Here is a 6,383-nt window from a genome sequence, read left to right as displayed (position 1 = left end):
ACAGGCTTGAGCCACCGCGCCCGGCCTCCCTTCTGGTCTTAAAGCATGAAACTTAATATTTGTTTTATCTGAGTTCTGTCCTCAGAAAATGACCTTCGGGCCTCTCAAAAAAGCTATCAAGGAACTGAAATTCATCCAGACAATGAGATGCTGGGACCCCTCATTCCTCATGGTTGCTTCCTTGCTCCTCCCTAGTTCCTGTTTTCTTACACATTGTTACATTTCTTCCCTGCAATCTAAACCTCTGGTTTTGGTTGGTCAGGGAGATGGATTTGAGACTGAGTTCTCATCTCCCCGCTGCAGCACCCTATTAAAACTCCTTCCTTGGCAACAATCATCTTGGTGATTGGCTTTCTGTGTGGCAAGCAGCAGGAATCCCAGATCTCTGAATTTCGGCAAAGGAGTCTCCTGAAAAGGGGGGTGGATTCTACTGACCAACATCAAAACGATCAGACATCTGAAAGCCTTAATCTCAGGGTCGGACTTTGGGTCACCCTTGAGCCTTTTCCTTGGGTCTACCCATTAAAATCAGCCTAACCAGGCCTGTCTTCAAGGTCCAGGGGTAGGGTCAGGTCCTCCCGATGCTTCTTGATGCTTCTTTCACCGGGTCAGCAGCCACCCTCTCCTTCGCTGTGACCTGCAGAGAAGCTTCAGGGGATGTTTATTCAATTGGCTAGGAGCCCACGAGGCACAGGTTCATGGTGACTCTGTGGTTCCCACTGCACCCGCCACCCTCCTTGGTCCTCTCACTGTCTCTGGCAGGCAATAATGTTCTGGGTGAGCTTGGGCGCTGAAGACACACAGACAGGGAGGGTAGGGAAGGGCACCAGTCCCTTAGGTCCTGCACATTAGGGATCCAAAAAAGGTCTTGAAGAAACAAAGGGAGCGTTGGGAGTAGATCAAAGGGAAAGAAAGAAATCCTGGGAGATTTCCCATCTGAAGGCACCATGAAGAGAAAGTCTGCCTCCTCTGGGTCGTGTCCTCCCAACAACAATAACAACAACAACAAAACAATTCTCACCTCCAGAAAATCCAGCCTGTGCCTCTCCACGAGCCTTTCAGGAGGTCTGGATGTCTGTTCCACGGCTCCCCAGCTTCTTTCTCTGCTTTTGCTTTTCCCCTCCCCCGCTCCTATCCTCCTGCCCCACAACCCAGCCACTGCCCCGCTGACCCCCTACGGCTTCACCCCCGCAGAAGGTGCACTGGAGGCCCTGCCCGTTGCCCTCCCCGGGGGATGCTTAGAAATCAACGTGAATAAAAGTTTTGAAAAAAACACTTCCCCATGGAAAAAAATCTCATGATTTCTATTCTTGGGGTTCTTCAAGGGACTAAAAGCTAAAGGCGAGGATGGCCCCGGGAGGTCGAGGCTGCAATGAACCATGTTTGCACCACTGCACTCCAGACCAAGCGAGACGCTGTCTCAATAAATAAATAAATAAATAAATAAAATAAAAAAGACATTAAAAAAAATCAAAACTTCCCCATGGTAAAATATTTCATGATTTCCATTTTCAGGGCTCTTCAAAGGACTAAAAGCTAAAGGCGACGATGGATTCATTCAACAAGTCCTAGTCGTGCGCCTTGGTGAGTGCCAGACCCTGCTCCCCGCGAGGGGGCCCCACGAGCCACGCTCACCACGATCCCTGCCCCGGTGGAGCCCCCGTGCTGGACACAGGACCCGAAGATGGCAGCGGAAGTTCCGCAGCGGCCTCCAAAGTGACTGGGCAGGGTGGGCACAGGCTTGCTGACTGGGTGAAGGCGGCACAAAGAATGGGAAGAGCCATCCCGAGAGCCCACAGGGCGTTCAGCATATCTTGGGCCCCCAGGGCGGCTCAGGTCCGGGTCACGAGCCGGGGCTTTTCCAGGGGCTTCTGAAGCAGGCGAGGGGCAAGGTCGTCCTGGTTCCAGAATTTCCCAACCTGCGGGTCTCCAACGAGACCAACACGATCCACCGCTCTAATCTCTCCAGTTTTCCAAGGCCTTGCACAGTTGTACTGTCTGGCGGGCTCTGAGGATGGGAGAGTTGGGGAGTGTTTGGTGAGTGCACCCTTCCTATAGCGCCCAGAAGGAGGTAAACTACGTGTCTCTGTGGCACAATCGCTTAGCGCGTTCTGCTGTTAATCTAAAGGTTGGTGGCTAGAGCCCACTGAGGGACGCCTGCTCCAGGTTGTTTGTTTTCTGAGACAGAGTCTTGCTCTGTCACCAGGCTGGAGTGCAGTGGCGCGATCTCAGCTCACTGCAACCTCTGCCTCCCAGGTTCAAGCGATTCCCCTGCCTCAGCCTCCCGAGTAGCTAAGAATACAGGCGCACGCCACCCCGCCTGGCTGATGTTTTGTATTTTAGTAGAGAAGGAGGTTTCGCCTTGTTGGTCAGGATGGTCTCGGTCAGCTGACCTCGTGATCCGCCCGCCTCAGCTTCCCAAAGTGCTGAGATTACAGGCATGAGCCACCGCGCTCTGCCGCCTGCTCCAGCTTTTAAAGCGTTCATGCATTATCGATCACTAGATAAACGGGGGAGATTCTGTCTTCCTAGAGCCCTAAGCCATTAGGGTTGTGTCTCTGTGGCACAATCAGTTGTTGCATCGGAAAGGCCTAGCTAACTTTCGTATTTTTTGTAGAGAAAGGGTTTCATTATGTTGCCCATGCTGGTCCCCAAACTCCTAGACTCAGGCACCTCCGAGGTCTCCCAAAGTGCTAGGATTGCAGGCATGAGCCACTGCACCTTGACTTATATAATGCTTCTAATTTCAGCACATTTAGCAAACTTATCTTCTGTGGGAAAGGTACCAAATCATATTCCAATTTATTTCTCAACTCTAATAATGTCCCTTTCTTCATTTACTTGCAACACAACAAATTTTGTCCCCCCTCACCCACTTTTTATTTTGAGACTAGGTGTCACTCTGTCACCCAGGATGGAGTGCAGTGGCGTGATCTCAGCTCACTGCAAACTCACCGCACCTGCCACCCCGACACTAGTGAGCCTCCAGAATAGCTGGAACTACAGGTGTGCACCACCAAATCCAACTTTTTTTTTTTTTTTTTTTTTTTTAGAGATAGGGTTTGCTATGTTGCCCAGGTTGGCCCCAGGAGCTCCAACTTCTGGGCTCAAGAGATTCACCTGCCTTAGCCTCCCAAAGTGCTGGGATTTCAGGTGTGAACCACCACACCCGGCCTAACAAACTTTCTATACATGTGCCCATGATATTCTTTTCTTTGCTTTTTTTTTTTTTTTTTTTTTGAGACACAGTCTTGCTCTGTTGCCCAGTCTGGAGTTCAGTGGAGTGATCTCAGCTTACAAGCCAGCACCACCAGTCCCGGCTAATTTTTGTATTTTTAGTAGAGACAAGGTTTCATCATGTTGGCCAGGCTGGTCTCAAACTCCTGACCAGCCTCCCAACATGCTGGTATTACAGTCATGAGCCACCACACCCAGCCATGTGCCAATGATATTCTAGTAAGGGGACAAGTGCCTTCCTGGCTTAAGTAAGGGAGAGGTACAACAGGAGGACATGGTAGACATTACACAGAGATATTCAGTTGCACAGGATGGACAGCTAAACCTCTAAGACATTTTATTTTATTTTTTGAGATAGGATCTTGCTTTGTTACCCAGGTGGCAGTGCAGTGGCATGATCATAGTTCACTGTAAGCCTCAGCATCATGGGCTCAAGTGATCCTCCTGCCTCAGTCTCCCAAAGTGCTGGGATTATCAGCCTGAACTACTGCACCTGGCTGAGATATTTTAAAGTTCTCCAACATCTGTAATTGTTTCTTTTTTATTATATAGATAATAAAACATATATATTATTATATGATAATAAATATATACAATTATATATTATATATAATAAAATATAGTATATATTTTATTATATATATTTATTAAAATGTGTATTTTTTAGAGATGAGGTCTCACTATGTTGCCGAGGCTGGTCTTGAACTCCTGAGCTCAAGTGATATTCCCATCTTGGCCTCCCGGAGTGCTGGGATTATATGTGTGAGCCACCGTGCCTGACCCTGTTTCTTTTTCAAATTTAATTTATTTATTTAGAGACACAGTCTTACTCTGTCACCCAGGCTGGAGTGCAGTGGTGTAATCATGGTTCACTGCAGCCTCAACCTCCGGGCTCACGTGTTCCTCCCACCTCAGCCTCCTGAGTAGCTGGGACTACTAGCATACACCTCCATGCCCGGCTAAATTTTGTACTTTTTGTACTGACAGAGTTTCATCATGCTGCCTAGGCTGCTCTCCAACTCGTGAGCTCAAGTGATCCTCCCGCCTCCGCCTCCCAAAGTGTTGATATTACAGGCATGAGCCACTGTGCCCAGCCTGTAATTGTTTCCTGTGGTGACCAAGTCACATTGGTCTGGAGAAGACAGGTCATAGTGACCTCTTCGATAGCTTTCTTTTAAGTTGCTTATCCAAAGGTAGCAAAATCACAATGGTCCCATTTTTTTCTCCTCCCCTTTCCTCTTTTCTTTATAAATCTTGATTTTACTTTTATTTGATGAAAACAATCTAATGCTAGTTTCCCTTCTATATTAATAGAGAATGAGCATGTAGATAAGTTTCTCTAAATTATTCCTCAACTGATTTCTTTCAGAGGCTATGTCCATAAAAATTAGTCTATCTGAGACCCATCATTGGAGCCAACAGAATCCTGCACCTAACAGGCCCCTGGTGCAGACCTGGATCCTTAGAGATATTGGCTCTTGTTCTCTCGGTTCTTGCTTTCATGAGCAGAAGTTGAGCTCTTTTGCTTTTATATACTAAGTACGGTCACTGGGCAGGCAAGTCCTTCCTCTCTCTATCTCCCTCTCTCCCTTTCTTGCATCATTGTTTTCTGCCATCAGTGGCATCAGTGTGCGTTTCTGGTTTTGATGTTATGAAGTGAATTTCTGAGGACAATCTCTGTTGGGTGTTGTTGACAAGGATCCAGTGGCTGTTTGGTGATACATGACAGCAGATCGAGTCTGTGAGTCTCTTTTGATGGTCTGTTCATTGTCCTGAGGATAATGGTATTTCCTGATATTTGAGACTGCAGCAATGAGAAGTTGCTCATATCTTGTCTTTCCAATGTTTGGTAACAATTTTTTGGGCCCAATAGCTGTCAATACCTGCAAGAGTGGCATCTCTATTATAAAGATGATCTTACTACTCAATGCCCCCCTCCCACCTAACTTCATTCCATAGGAGCTCTTGGCTTTAACAAATTACTATATCTAAAAGAAATCTTAGTACGGAAAGAAAACTACGTCTGTGGCATGTAAGGAGCAGTTTTCTTTGATTCGTATACTCAGGTTTCTACTAGCTAAAAAGCTCTAGCCAGCTGAAATACATGTCCTTTAAGGATTAAGTTTAAGTCACACTACAGAAAGGAGAAAAGAGATTTTCTCTTTATACACTTATAATCACAAATAAGCAATGGAGTCAGCAATATAAGCACTTCTTACAAGTATACAAATCAAATTTTTTTTTGCTTAAGACAGAGTTGCGCTCTGTCACCAAGGCTGGAGTGCAGTGACATGATCTTGGCTCACTGAAGCCTTGGCCTCCCGGGTTCAAGTGATTCTTGTGCATCAGCCTCCTGAGTAGCTGGGATTACAGGCATGTGACACTATGCCTGGCTAATTTTTGTATTTTTAGCAGAGATGGGGTTTCACCATGTTGGCCAGACTGGTCTCGGACTCTTGAACTCAAGTGGTCTGCCCATGTTGGCCTCCCAAAGTGTTAGGATTACATGCTTAAGCCACTGCATGTGGCCACAAATCAAATTTAATAATCTCCAGAACATCAAGGAAGCTGATCTCTTAATGAAAATGGATGAAAAGAAATGATTTACTCACTTTTATATGCTCTGGAAAGAGAATGCCCTGCCAGACTCAAAAGGGTATCACAGAATCACTCAGATTTTCAACAGTGAGTGTTTTCCAAGGATCTAACGATGTTCATTTCTTCAGTTTGTTTCCCTCACTGATAAGCATTGTTAATAGATACCACTGCATCTGTTTTCACCTTAAATGATGTTACTTAACGCAGTTATTTGCTTTTGAATGCCCCCTAGATTGGTGGAAAGAAATTTTCTGATTTATAAATACATTTTCTTATGAAACCAATTGGCATACTCTTCCAGTGGAGTAAATAGATAAATTAAGTCTCTAAAACATTAAAGACATTACTGCCCCAATTATCTTAAGTAATATACGTAATAATTACGTATATAAAATTAAAATATGAAAAGCAGGGTGTGGTGGCTCACACCTGTAATCTTAACACTTTAGGCAGCTGAAGAGAGAAGAAGGATTGAAGCCAGGAGTTCGATACCAGCCTGGGCAACATGGTGAGACCCCTGTCTCTACAAATTTTAAAAAATGAGCTAA

The 6,383-nt window shown here is 45.8% G+C and overlaps 1 pseudogene; it reads left to right on the top strand.

The window, feature by feature from the left end:
• The first annotated feature begins 947 nt into the window (after window positions 1–947).
• LOC111543922 lies at window positions 948–2,012 on the top strand (annotated as a pseudogene).
• Window positions 2,013–6,383: the final 4,371 nt, after the last annotated feature.

The sequence above is a fragment of the Piliocolobus tephrosceles genome, chromosome 1, assembly GCF_002776525.5.
Source record: "Piliocolobus tephrosceles isolate RC106 chromosome 1, ASM277652v3, whole genome shotgun sequence".
Classification (NCBI taxonomy): Eukaryota; Metazoa; Chordata; class Mammalia; order Primates; family Cercopithecidae; genus Piliocolobus; species Piliocolobus tephrosceles.
Note: the sequence above shows the minus strand (reverse complement) of the source record. Positions and strands in the feature narration are given on the sequence as shown.